Consider the following 14,797-nt stretch of genomic DNA (forward strand, 5'->3'; position numbering starts at 1 on the left):
AGTTCCTGACTAGCAGTCACACCCCGCCCGCCCACCCGCCGGCGGATAACAATATCTTCCACTCAGGCTTGGGCTTCCCAGCTCTCTCAGCCTAACGCAAACCAGATGCTGGCCTCCCTTTCCTGGCGATGAATTTTCCATGGCCTGCTCCCACCCCCTTCCTGTTTTTGCTCCTCACGGATCCCCCTGTTACATTCCTCGGTGCCCCCACCTCCCTCTGCAGGGCAACCTCTGGGCCCACCTGGAAACAATTAATAGAAAACAGGATGTGTGGAAAGGGGGTTCTCCCCGTCACCCCAGTGTGGCAGGAGGGGCAGTGGCTCAGTCTAGCTGGTGCTAAAGTGTTCGACACACAGTCCTTCCCCTGCCCAGCCCCAGCCATCGGGGGGAAACTGAGTCACGGGTGCTTTGGGAACTGTGTAGAAAATTGCCGCTTTCTGGGCATTTAGGCGCAGCCAGGGCCGAACGGGGAGCCGTGAGGGTCTCGTCCTTGGCTGTGACTTCTTAGAAAAGTCGGGACCAGAAGAGGCCCAGCCCCTTCCTGTGCAGGTGAGGAAAACGAGGCTCAGGGGTTTGTCCCCGGTCACGCGTGAGTCGGAGGCAAGAGGCCGCCAGGTCCGAGCCTGGCTGCCAGTAAAAGCTGCCGCCCGAAGTCGAAGTCACAGAGTCACCTCCGGGGTTGCTGTCTCAACGTCATTCCCTCCCTCCCCGCCCGCCAGCCCCGCCCCAGCGAGTCTAGTCACGAGGGGAGGCTCACAAGGCTGCCTGCTCCGGGCTGCTCAGCCGCGTCCCAGCCAGCAGCCAGGCGGGAGTCTGATGCGCACCTGGCCCAGCAAACCCGGACCTTCCCCTCCAGGGCCTTGGGCAAGCCCACCAGTGCCAGGGCGTTGTTGGGGGCTCTTCCTTCACCCTCTGGGCCCTGTGAACCCCCTCTGGGCATCCAGACCTGCCCCTCCCAGCGAGGACTTCGCCAAGTCCAATAGCCTGAGGGCTCCCCGAAGCCTGGCTTCTGGCCGCCCCTCCCTCTGCCAGCTGTGCGGAGTGTTTGGACAACTGGATGGAATGTTTTGCAAGGAGAGAGTCCCCCCTGGGTCTCTGAGCTCAGATTTCAGGAGTCAAGCAGAGGATGCTGGCTTCAGGAGAAGGGGAAGAGGCTCGAGATGTCGAATGGGGGCCTGGAAGCTCTCCTCGCAGGACGGACCAAGACACTGCCCACCCAGTCCCGGGGTGGTGGGGAGCTGGCGTGAGGCCCGGACCCCTGGAGCAGGGACAAGGAGGAGGGCGGAGGCAGCTGAATGGTGTCAGATGGTTGACAGGGCCAACCTGGTGAAGTCAGGCTCCGGGGACGGCCCGGGCTCCAGGAAGGGCCCGGCCCGGGACAGCGCTTTGAGAATGTTAAGCTCCCTGATAAAGACGGTTCTCTCTGCCACCACCTCCGTTTTACACGTGGGACCACCAGGGCCCAGAGGGGCCAGGCACTCTCCCCAGGTGGGTGTGCAGCTGGGCCGGGATCCAGGTTCCTGATCCTGACCTTGCTTTTCTCACTGCCCAGGCTGTCCCCACTCCTCACTCCCGGCCCCAGACACACAGACACCCAGCCAGGGAACGGTCATCGCCCTCGCTCTCCCCCAGATGACCACGACTCTGGGGCGGTGCTCCGGGTTCACAGAGAGAACACACACATGCTGAGCTCCCCGCCAGCCCCAGCCCACTGGTGGTGACCCCGAAAGCCAGGGTTCACGCATCATCCCCTACTCTGGGGCCAGAGCTCCCCCAGATTCTCTACCACAGCGGCCCAGGCCTCCCCGAGTCCCTTGAGTAGGGCTGAGAGGCTCAAGTCCTTGACCCAAGTGCATGCAAGGGAGTTTGAGCCTCAGTTTATGCACCTTAAAATTGGAGGGTTACCCTTGCCGTACTCTACTTGTGTTTGGGGGTGCTGCCGGTGGGGGCCAGGGGGTGTCAGGGGGCCCCTTTGGGGACTTAAACATTTCCTGGCAACAAAGCCATTAGAGCTCACTTTCATTCACATGAGCAAAGGAGAGAGGAGATTCCTTCGGCCCACACGGGTATGGGAGTCCCACCAAGGTGCCCGGGGGCCCGGGCTGGATTCCAGGGGTGGAACCTATTTGCTCACTCCCAGCTCCCAAGCAGGAGCGCTCAGGCACATGATGGAATTCCAGAAGCATCCAGACCTTCAGGGGCAGATGTGACTAGAGGGGGAGGGTAGACATACCCTCCGGGGCCCAAACCTGGGGACTCTCTTCCAAATGGCAGAATGCGGAGTGGGGCTGGGACCACGCCCGGACATTTACATTTGAGGTCAGACTTAGTTGCCCCTGGCAACCACCAGATGTGGTCCTACATCGCCTTCGGTTCTCCTATGAAAGATGAGGAAACTGAGACTTAAGGAGGGATTAAATAACTTGGCAACAGTGAACAACGGATGGAATTGGGATTTTAACCCAGGTTTGTCTGACTCCAAAACTCATATTCTTATCCCTCTGACACTGCCTTTCTTGGGAGGAAGGGGAAGGTGAGGCTCTTTGGGAAAAGGAGGGCTTGAAGAAACAGCACAATTTAATTATACAGACACGAAGAAAATAGAGATGGAAGGTGGGCATTCTCTGCAGAGGGGCCATCAGGAACAAAGGCTTGGAGTCGGGGCAGAGACGGGCACAGACACGGAGGAGTCAACCCTTCCCTTGGCAGAGCTTCAGCCGAGCTGGGGACAGAAAAGGAAAGACTGGATGGGCAGGCTCAAGGTGAATCATGAAGAGCCTCAGAGGTCGACTTAAAGAGTGTGGACTTTATTCTGAAGGCTCCAAGGAGACCTTGAGCAGAAGAGAGATGGGATCAGAGCCCTGCTTTTGGGAGATAAAATCGACAGCGGTGTGCATCGAAAATACACGCGAACACTTACTAACTTCCAGAGAGGAACCGACTTCCTGAACTTAGAAGCATTCAAAGAGTCCTCAAGAGAAAAATCAATAGATCTGTTTCCTTTAGAATTTAAAACTTCTCGAGCCCTGGCTGGCGTAGCTCAGTGGATTGAGCGCGGGCTGCAAACCAAAGTGTCGCAGGTTCGATTCCCAGCCAGGGTACATGCCTGGGTTGCAGGCCACGGCCCCCAGCAACCACACATTGATGTTTCTCTCTCTTTCTTTCTCCCTCCCTTCCCTCTCTAAAACTAAAAATAAATAAAATCTTAAAAAAAAAGAATTTAAAACTTCTTTATGTTCCTCCATTCTCCAAAAATTAACAAAAATTAAAAAGCGAATAGCCTGGGGAAGATATTCCCAGCAAACGGCAAAGTGTTAAGATCTTTAATGTATAAAGAATTCACAAAAGCCAAGATGCAAAAGACTGGGCACTAAATTAGTATGTCCATCCATTCATTTGTTCATTCACTCAACAAATATTTAATGAATACCTGTGCCAGGTGCTGAGGACATAATGGTGGACAAGACAGAGTTTCTATACTCGTGATGTGTACTGTGTGGGAGAGGGAGTAGTGAAGTAGGAGGCATTCAGACATCTCGCTACAATGCTTGCAGCAGGTATGGGGATGGGAAGTCCCCCAAGGAACTCTGAACCTAGATTTGAAATCTAGGAAATGTTCCCCAGAGAAGGGTGTGGGAGTAGGAAAGGGGGACTATGGATGGAAGTGAGTCTGGCAAGGGCGCCAGGGGCAAGATCACATGGGACCTTGTACACTAGGTCAGGAGTTCGAACTTTGTGCTGGAGGACAGCAGGGAGTCATGGAAGGGTTTCAGCGGGAGTCTAATGTGATCAGATTTGCCCATCCAAAAACGACATGAATGTCTCCTGTGTGTGTGAGTGGAAAGGACTGAAGAATTTCTGCCTTCAGTGAGGTGGTGGACTCGGAGCAGTGGGGGACTCTCCTAATACAGGAAAAGGATGTCCTGGAAAGAGAGGCCATGGTTCTCCTAAGCCCTGTTGTCTAGCCACATCTCCAAAAATCACTTTCCAGCCCACAGAGGAACATGAGAATGAAGCTGGGAGGTTGGCCAGAAGGAGGAGGGTGTGTTGACTCTTGGGCAACTACACTGAACCGGGCCCCTCAAGGAGGGCTGAAGTGTTGGTGGCACCCCCTGGCTCTTGGCAGAAGCAGAGGCAAATACCCTTTGGAGGAAAGTGCCCAACTTTACGTATGAAGGATTCCCATTGGTTAATATGAATCAATGAGCTCACAATCAGATATCACCAGCACAGGAGGAGGCTAGCCACTAGAGTAAGAATTAGCTGAAATGATGCACAACAGATTAACAGGCTATAGGACTTCAGACATTCAGGTCCTTATATAACGTAGAAAAGTCATGTATAAATTTAAGATAAATAAACAATAAGATACTATCAAGGAGAACCAAGAAGATTTTTAAAAAATATTTAATTTATTTATTTTTAGAGAGGGAACGGGGAGAGAGAGAGAGAGAAATCAATGTGCGGTTGCTGGGGGCCATGGCCTGCAACCTAGGCTTGTACCCTGACTGGGAATTGAACCTGCGATGCCTGGTTCGCAGCCTGAGCTCAATCCACTGTGCTACACCAGCCAGGGCACCCAAGAAGATTTTTAAATGGCCAAATGATTGATATAGATATATAGATACACACATACACAACAACAACAATGGGTTAGACTAGACACAGCTAAAGAGAGCATGGGAGTCCTGGAAGATATGGTTAAGGAATTCATCAGAAAGCAGCACAGAGAGTGATACACAGAGATGGAAAATATGGGAAAGATGTTTAAAAGGAGGTACAGAGCATAGACTTATAAGGTCTGTAAAATCCAAGAACATAAAATAAAGCATGGGAGGGTGGCAATATTTGTCTAGTAGATACAGAGTTTGGGAAGAGGAAAAAAGTTCTGGAGACAGATGATGATTGTGGTTGCACAGCAATGTAAACTGTACTTAATGCCACTAAACCGTACCCTTAACAATGGTTCAGATGGCCTTGGCTGGTGTGGCTCAGTAGATTGAATGCTGTCCTGTGAAGTGGAAGGTCATCAGTTCGATTCCCGATCAGGGCACGTGTCTGAGTTATGGGCCCGGTCCTCAGTTTGGGGCACATGAGAGGCAACCCGTAGATGTATCCCTAACACATGGACGTTTCTCTCCCTCTCATTCTTCCCCCCTTCCCCTCTCTTTAAAACTAAATAAAAAAACCTTTTTAAAAAATACGGAAGAAAGGTAATATATTTATATTAACAACTGGACTTTAAGAAAAAAGCCATTATTAAGGGCAGAGATGGCCACTATGCAGTAATACGAAAATGTTGACAATGTTTAGTAAAATAAAAGTTAAATTCACCAGAAAGATGTAACAATTTGAAAAGTAATATGTGCCTAATAAAATAGCCTGGAAGCATTTAAAGCGAAAATCAATAGAGCTATAGGGAAAACTGGATAAATCTGTAATTACGGCGTGAGGTGTTAACAAATCTCCATCAGTTATGAACAGAGCAGGGAAACAGAGCGCCAGGAGCTGGCTGCAGCAGAGACGTCCAGCGTCGGCCACAGCGGCTGCACCACTGAGCTCTGGGTCAAAGCTGCCTGAGAAGCCATGAGATGCCTGTGTTTCCTTCCCCACTTCATGCCACTGAGCACCTCCTTCTTTCCAAGTCCAGCATGAGATGGGAGATTTATCCTCTGAAGACGGTAAAACAGAGAGGCTCTGGGCCAGTATCTGACTGAGAGGATGAGGTGATGGCATACAAGTTGAAAACAGAGACCCCCAACCCTCTTCCCTCACTTGGCAGCCAGGCCTTTACCCTTCAGGCAGCAGCTTGCACGAGCCTTCCCTGAGGGACTCTGGCCACCCCAAGAAGACAGAACTAAAGACCTTAAGACTAGATTTGCCCAAGAAATGCCCAGGAAGAGCACCATAGTGTGAAGCTCAAAGTCATCATGCTTAAAGTTTCCCATCAGTTTTAAGCTTCCGTTCTTAGCAATGAGTAGACAATGAAGGAGAACCTCTTATATGACAGCAATCGAAGCTAGTAAGCAGAAAAAAGCAACTTTCAAGAAACAGAGCCTCAGAAAAAAACTATCATCAATATCCTCAGAGAGAGAAGAGAAAGTATTGCATTCCTGACACAAGAACATGCTTTTCAAACAAGTAAATATTCAGAGAACAAAAAGAACTCTTGGGAATTAATGTTTTTTGGAAAGGATGGTGGCAGAAATAAGAACTGCGAAGAAAGGTTGGAAGACAAAATCGAGGGAATAGGTCTCAAGATAAACAAAAACGAAAGAAAACTAAAGGATTAGAAAATTGGAGGACAAATTCAGGAGATTTAATATCTGAAAAACAAGGATTTCAGAAAGAGAGAACAGAAAAGAGTAGAGGGAATAAGGCATCAAATACATAATTTGAGACCGTTTCCTCAAACTGAAGGAAATGGTTTGTCAAATTGAAAAGGCCCACCTGTGCCTAGCAGAGCCAGTGAAAATACTAAGTGAGATACATCGGTGCACAATTTTAGGAAGCTGGGGACAAAGAGACAATCTTACCAGCTTTAACACCCTTAGCATCCAAGGATCTGGAATCAGAATAGACTTGGATGTCTCGGGGCGGGGGGCAACGGAATCAAGAAGACAATGCCTTCAGAATTCTGAAGGAATATTATTTTCAGCCTGGAACTCTGCACCAGTCAAACTATCGTTCAAGTATATAAGCCGGTCTCAAAAAACGTCACTCTCATTGTACTCTTTCTCAGAAACTACTGTAGGATGCACTCCAACAAAAGGAGGAGTAAACCAGAAGTCCCCCTTCCCCGCTGCACAGGTTAGGAGACAGGAAAGCCACCATAGAACAAAAGGGAAGAGAACCTTCTGGATGATAGTGAGGGCAGATCTTGGGACCCTGCACAGGCAAAGAGGAGAATTAGTCCAAATTGGAAGAGAGACGGTCGAGAGGTCGGTACGCTGAGAGTAGTCATGACCACACAGCTCTGCCACCATCAGTTCGTGTGCCGTCTGTACCATCACCTTGAACTCGTGAAATATCACAGGGTGTGTTCAACCAAAACAGAAGAGTAAACCACAAGAACGAAAGACAGAGGACACAGGAAAACAAGGAGCCCAACCTGGGACAATGGGAAAAATTATTCCAAGGACGAGAGCAAACTCCCTGGACAAAGACTATGCAGCCGCAACAGCAGCACGGAGAGCAACCAGCCCAGGTGGAGAAGAATGATGGGCATTAGAAATGGTGTCTCTGGAAAGTCATTGGAGCTGATAGATCAACTAACGTGATTGAAGATATTGGAAACTGTGGGAAGAATGAACAGTAGGTAGATACAAAATGAACAAACAAACAAGAAAATTAGAAATTTTAGAGAAAACCAAAAGTAGAAAATATAGTTTCTAAAGTGCTCAGGAATGAATAACATTTGAATAAGCATAAAAATGTAAAGGTCAAATATTTCCTTAGTCTTCTTGTCTTAACCCACAATGGTATCAGATAACTAAACCCTCATCCTCCAAATAAGAAGTCAATAGATTAGCCCTGGCTGGAGTGGCTCAGCGAGCACTGGCTTGTGAACCAAAGGGTCCCAGGTTTGATTCCCAGTCAGGGCACATGGCTGGGTTGCAGGCCAGGTCCCCACTAGGGGGTGCATGAGATGCAACCACACATCAATGTTTCTCTCCTTCTCTTCCTCCCTTCCTCTCTCTAAAAACAAACAAACAAACAAACAAACAAGCAAGCAAACAAAATCTTTAAAAATAAATAGAAGTCAATACATTAAATGATTATTAAAAAGTTGTCTGCATGCTCCTGCTACTTAGAAGATAATGAAGATGCCTAAATCCCAGAAGGCACGGCTAGAGGGGGCTGGAGAGGAGCGAGCGGTGGAGCAGTCAATTGCTGTTTCATTATAAGCCTTTTTGTAGAGCTTTGGTGGAGCATTGACTTTTTAAATTATATATGCATGTTACTACTTTGACAAAAATCAAAATTAATTTTAAAAAGAAAAAAGAGAAACCCAACAAGGATGTCTGAGAATAAAAAAATATAAGCCAACATCATCAATTCTAGGCGCCAAAATTCTACATGCAATTATTAGCACACTGAACTTAGCAATGAGTATGTAAGAACAGACATATAGACCAATGAAACAGGACTGATAGTTCAGAAATAAAGCCGTATGTCTACTGTCAATCAGCTTTCCATGCGAGTGCTGGTGCCATCCAATGAGGGAAGACGGTCTTTTCAACAAATGGTGCCGGGACGACTGGGCATGTGCACCCAAAGGAACGAAGCTGGACCTTTACCTCCCAGCACATACAAACATTAACTCAAAATAAGTCAAAGGCCTACATGTAAGAGCTAAAGCTGTAAAAAATTTCAGAAGAAGACAGAAGGGCAAAACTTCATGACCTGGGATTTGGAAAGAGTTTCTTAGAAATGACACCAACACAGAAGCAACAGAAGACACAATCGGTAAACTGGACTTCATCAGAATGAAAAAACTTTTGTGCCTCAAATGGCCTTCTTGGGACTATGAAAAGGCAGTGCATGGAATGGAAGACGATATTTATAAATCACGTCGTACACCTTGCAAGGGTCTAGGATCCAGAATATGTAAACAGCCCCTACAGCTCAACAATAAACAATTGGAAAATGGGCACAGGACTTGGACGGACTTTTCTTTGGTGGAGATACACAAATGGCCGACAGACACACGAGAGGTTTCATGTCATTTGCCGTAAGAAAAATGCAAATCAAAGCCCCACTGAGACCCACTGCACACCCCCTAGGACGTCTGTATTTAAAACAAAAACAGGAAAACGACAAGTGTTTCTGAGGATGTGGGGAAATGAGAACCCTCACACGGTGCTGGCGGGAGTTCGAGCTGGCACAGCCGCTACGGAAAACCATTTGGCTGTCCTTCGAAAAGTCAGCCGTAGAATCACCATCCGACCCAGCAATTCCACTCCTGGATACGTTCCCCGAAGAACTGGGGACAGATGTTTAAACAAAACCTTTACCTAAAGGTACAGTAATGGCCTCCCAAACGGAAACACCGCCTGTATCCCAGGGGTTGGCTCTGACGAGGAGATGAGATTGTTTTTAACAGGGTCCAGTGCGCGGCCTGGCACCCAGTGAAGGCTCAAGATGGGGGGGGGCATTGTCTTTTCTCCTCTCCCCGCCCCCACCCCCAGAGTGCTAAGCACAGCTGTGTTCAGCACGTGGAACTGAAAGCACAGGAACGTTCTGGAATAGTAAAGAGACACCCCGCTCTGACTCAGACAGCGACCTCCTCACCCCGCCCCGCTGCAACTCTGATTCCGGGGACTTGAGGCAAGCCCACTTCTTTCTCTAGGCCTGGGATTTCTTTGTCTGCAAAAGGAGCAGCTGGAGGAGAAACCATGAGGAAAATTCCCATTCTCTCATGGCAAGCCGACCGCTAGCATGCCCATTCGACAGATGAGGAAACCCGAGGCCACGCTGACTTGTACTGAATGAGTGACAGCTCCGGGTCTTCCCACACCCCGTGTGTTTCTCCAGGAGAAGGCCCACCTGTGACGCCCCTTCTCCCCCTCATCTGCCCAGGGGCCCTAGTTCCCAGCAGGCAGGGTGGACGGGGGTAGGGGACGTGGATGGGGGTAGGGGACGTGGACAGGGTCAGTGCCTCACCTGATTGGCCTCACTGGGGCAGAGTCCATGGCAACACGGCAGCTCGGGGATCAGCGTTCTCCCCAGGCTGTGGTTGAATCCTTGGGCCTTGAGTCTCTCGTTGGACTGGCTCTGGCCTAATCCATGCTATTCCATTGTCGCCGGTGGGACTGGGCTCGGTGAGGCTGGACCCAGCCCCGTCCCAGCCTCTCGCTGCCTCTTCTGGTCCCCGTGTCTTTCTGCAGGAGCCAAGGCTCACGAGCTCATCTCTTTGAACACTGAGTCTGTCTAGCCCGTCAGAGGTGAGGGTTACCTGGCCCGGCGGCACAGGTGTTGTCTGACTTGCTTCCAGGCCCCAGGCCGGCAGTACCCCTTTCCTCCCCTGTCCAGCTGTGCCGAGTCCTTCCTTTTCTTTCTTGGCTTCTGCCCTGTTTATTTTGTGTTCATCCCAAGAGAGGGGTGTGGGCTGACGGGTGCCCTATGCAGCACCTGGAGGCAGCCTCCAGGCCTGGCTGGCCCACCCCAGGGCCCCTGCCCACTGCCCCCAGCCACGCTGGGTCCCCTCCAGCTGAGGCAGGCCCTGGAAGGGCACAGTGGCAACCTTCTGTGATGATGCTGTTGCCATGGTGATCCTAGATGAGAAGGTCATAGCATTCTGGCTTTGGAACTTCCACCTACCTGCCCAGCTCTGGTCTGCCTGCCCCAGACACGGCTCTCTGCTGGGGCCCTCGAGAGCATGGGCTGTGCTGCAGGTCTCCTGCAGGTTTCCTCCATCCCTTGAACCTCCCTTCAACCCCAACAGAAACCACTACCCTAACCTGTAAGGCTCCACCCCTCTGCAGAGGGGAGTGTGGGTAATGGAAAGGGCACAGGATCCAAAACAGAAGGCCATATTCCAGTCCCAACCTGGCCCTTCACAGCTGTGTGGCCTGGGACAAGGCAGGCCTTGCATTTCAGCACCCTTCTCTGTGAAATGCGAACAATAATGCCGTATCGAACCGTTGCTCAGTAATTCCTCTGTGACATTTCATGGTCTATTCCCTTGATATGTAATGCCCCTCCATCCTTCTCAGCTGAGACGAACTCCTACTCATGCTGCAAGACCCAGTTCAAATGCTCCCTTTGTGAAAGTTTCCCTGACCTCAGCATAGTAGGCACACACATTAGGCCTTGATGTTCTGTGTCAGAGTTATTTGTCTCCCCAGTTTTTATTTGACTATGAATTCTTTTTAAAATTTTATTTTTCAATTATAGTTGGCATCCATTATGATATCAGTTTCCAGTGTACAATGAGACATTTCTATAACTAACAAAGTGATCACCCCATAAGTCCAGCACCCACCTGGCACCATACATAGCTATTACAATATTATTCACTATACTCCCTGTGCTGTTCATTAAATCCCTGTGACTATTCTGTAACTGCCACTTTGTACATCTTAATCCCTTCACCTTTCCCCCACCATGCCCCCCAACCCCCTTCCTTCTGGCAAGCATCAGTTTGTTCTCTGTATCTATGAAAAATCATATAGTATTTGCCTTTCTCTGTCTGACAATTTTTTTAGCATAGCGTCCTTGAGGTCCCTCCATGTCACAAATATTTCATTCTTTTTTATGGCCAATTAATATTCCCTTGTGCATGTGCACCCATCTCCTGTATGCACGCATCTATGGAAGGACACGGGTGTTACTTCCACGTCTTGGCTACTGTAAATAATGCTGCAGTGAACATAGGAATGCATGCATCGTTTGAATTAGCCTTTTGGATTTCTTTGGATACATTGACTACGAATTCTCAGAGGTAGGCACTAGCATAGTCCCAGTTTGGGCATTAGGCGGTTTGTTGAATAAACTGCTTTGCGAATGGAGGGCAGAAGAGGCCGACTCTGACCCGGTCCTGGAAGGAGTCAGTCCTGGGGCCCCCTGTCCCAGCCTGACGGGTCGGCCAGGGCTCGTTGTGGCTTTCCTGTGTGCCCGAGCTGTCCTCAGCCGGCTGGGAATGTTTTCACAGCCGAGACCCAGTGGGAGATGCCATGGCTTGTGCTTAGTGCTGGCAGGGCGCCCGGAGCACCCAGCTGCTCAGGGTGTTCTGGCGATATCCTGGGGCCTCTAGGAGGGGAAGGGGGCCTGGGGCAGCACTGCCGGTGGGTACTAGTGGGACTTTGGAGATATTGTGAAGAAACCCTCAGTTCAGGAGAAAGGGTTAGGGGGGCACTCCAGTGTCTGCCGGCTCCCTTCCATGGCTCTACACCTCCTGGTCAGGGTCAAAGAGACAAAGGAGCCATCCAGGGCCAGATCCAGGGTCCACACAGATTCTAACCAGTGCAACACAGCCAGGATTCTGGGGCTCTAGCGCCAGCTGGGCAAGGGCTCCCTCCAGTGGACACCATGGGGGAGGCAAAACCCAGAGACCCCACAAAGGCTGGCGTTTCCTGTATTCCTTCCTTCCACTGAGAGAGTGAGCATTTCTGCTCCAGGCGTGGTGCCAGGCCCATGTCTCAGCTTGAATTAAAATACATATTTATTAATCATCTGCTGAGTGGGAAGCTCTCTCAAATGTGTGTCGGGGTGGGGGGAAGACGGAGTACAAGGCAGGGAGATACTCCTTCACAGCAGTGGTTCTCAACCTGGACTGTCTATTAGATTTGCCCGGGGACCTGGGAGAAAACACCAGCACCTGGGCCCCGTCCAGGCTAAAGGATTCTGCAGGGGGTGTGCAGATGCGCCCCGGGTTTGCAGGCAGTCCAGGAAAAATTGACAGGTGGCCAGGCATGTGAATCACTGGGTTTGGAAGAGTTGACTAAAATATTTCTTGTCTAGCCTCCTCACCCGGTTGCTGAGGTAGGTGGTGCTGTCCCATTTTGCAGATGAGGAGACTGAGGTTTGGGTGACCTTTCCCTGGTTCAGTTAAGGAGAGTGATGGGAAAGGTGTTTCCCACATCCCAGTGTGACCATCGGCATTTAGCTGGATAAAGGAAAGAGAGAAAAGGAACTAGACGTTGAGTTTAATAAACTGGGGAGCATAATCCTGTTTGCTTGCTCACCCAGGGAGCTGCAGCTTCACACTCCAGAGGATCACAGCATTTCTCCGCGGAGGGGATTAACACTCTTCCCTCCCCCTCTCTGGCATTGATAGTTGGTGGGGCACAGGGGGCGCTGCTAGACCACAGAGGCCTGTCAGTCTAACTTAGGGGTGGACCTATGAAAGCCCCCAAAAGTTTGGGAAGTCAACTGATTCTTCTGAGAAAGCACCTGGTGCATCTCGAAGCTCTTGGTCATAACCTCAGCGGAACAAAGAAGTGCGAGCACGCTCTCTCTCTCTCTCTCCCCCTGCCCCCAACCCGGTGATGCAACCGCCCTGTTCCATCTAGCGCTCTCTCTCCCAGGAGCACGAGACCACGTGAGCCTAGCAGCTACCGGCGGGGCCCGCAGCAGATGGCGTGGGCTCCAAAGGGACAGAGCTCTCTCTCTTGCTCTTGACTGGCACTTGCTCGCTGCACACGCCTGTTCTCTCCGTGTGGCCCTAGCAGCCACGTGGCCCACAGCCGCACAACTTCACACGCAGGCTCTAGGGGGCAGCCTGAAATGGACTACAGCTGCAAACACACACCAAGCTAGCCGGATGCTGCACTGCACTGAGCTTTAATATGAAGCAGAAGCTCTGGATGCTGGCTTTTGTCTTGGCCTTGCTGTGCACACGGTCGGACTTTTTCCATGGCAGGACGGAGGCAGAGGAGACGCTGGGAACCCAGGGGCAGCTTCCATTTCCACAAGAATAAACCATCCTGCCACCCTACAGTCTTTCGTGCATGGGTCCTTGGATGCCTTCTTTGTGGTCACAGGGAAGAATCCAGTTGAGACCAGCTGTAGCGGGAGGCAATGACGCAACAAATGCTCCTCCAGGGCTGTCGCTGCTCTCTGAGAGACTGCCTCATGTGTCTGTCATGAATAGAAAGAAAAAAAAAAGCCCTGGCTGGCATAGCTCAGTGGATTGAGCTTGGGCTGTGAACCAAAGCATCGCGGGTTCAATTCCCAGTCAGGACACATGCCTGGGTTGCAGGCCACGGCCCCCAGCAACCACACATTGGTGTTTTTCTCTCCCTCTCCCTCTCTCTCCCTCCCTCCCTCTCTCTCTCTCTCTCTCTCTCTCTCTCTCTCTCTCTCCCTTCCCTCTCTAAAAATGAATAAATAAAAAAATCTAAAAACAAAGAAAAAGAACAAGGTCATTGTGAAAGAATTGTAATTTTTTCTAGGCATTAAATTATAGAGGCAGAAATGGCATGCATGAAAATCACCTGCAGTCTCAGCATTGTTACACTTAGGAGTATGTCAGAGAGAGAGAGAGAGAGAGAGAGAGAGAGAGAGAGAGAGGAAGGGGGTCTGGAATTTATTTTCAGGTTCTGTAACAGGGTGCAGCCAAGGGCGGGGGGTTTCCAAATAGGGATTTGTAATGGGGTCCAGAACTTGGTGTCCAGGAAATATTAGAAGAAAATATATATAGGATGTGCTCACCCCCACAAGTCTGGGCTGGGGGGATGGGACACATGGAGCAGGGCCATTGAGAAGAGCTTGGAGGTGGTTGGCTCCACACCACAGGGCCACAGCTGCCCGGATTTACTATGGCAGCCTAGTAAAGCTGGAAGAATGTGGGAATGCTGGCAGGTGTGGCCAATTGTGGGAGGAGTCGGAAATGGCACGGCAGAGGAAGATTGGCGCTGGGATTTAAACCCGGGCGCGGCAGCCATGCGGCGTCTCTTTGGGACCACGCAGCTTGGGCAGAGAAGAACCACGAACTTTTATTTCTTTTTCTGAGATATGGTACCCCGGACTGGGCAGAGGGGAAAGAAAGGACTTTGCATCTGTGGGTGTTCTAAAGGACTTTGGGATCTGAATGAAGACATTAAGTCCTTACTCTTAAGTTTATATAACTCTTTAAATAAGTAATCCCTTTTCACCAATTTCTGGCATTGAGAGACATCTTTCCCTGGCAGTGGGCAAGGTGAACCTAGTATGGGGTGGGGGACCCCTGGAGTACAAGGGTGGGTCCATTTGGTAATAGTATATCGTGCCCCGCCCCCCACCCGAGGTCTGCTCTGTAATCATTCGAGATCAAATTGTAACTCAGGGCTTCTGGACGTGCGGTCAGAAGATC

Source organism: Phyllostomus discolor, chromosome 6, assembly GCF_004126475.2.
Source record: "Phyllostomus discolor isolate MPI-MPIP mPhyDis1 chromosome 6, mPhyDis1.pri.v3, whole genome shotgun sequence".
Classification (NCBI taxonomy): domain Eukaryota; kingdom Metazoa; phylum Chordata; class Mammalia; order Chiroptera; family Phyllostomidae; genus Phyllostomus; species Phyllostomus discolor.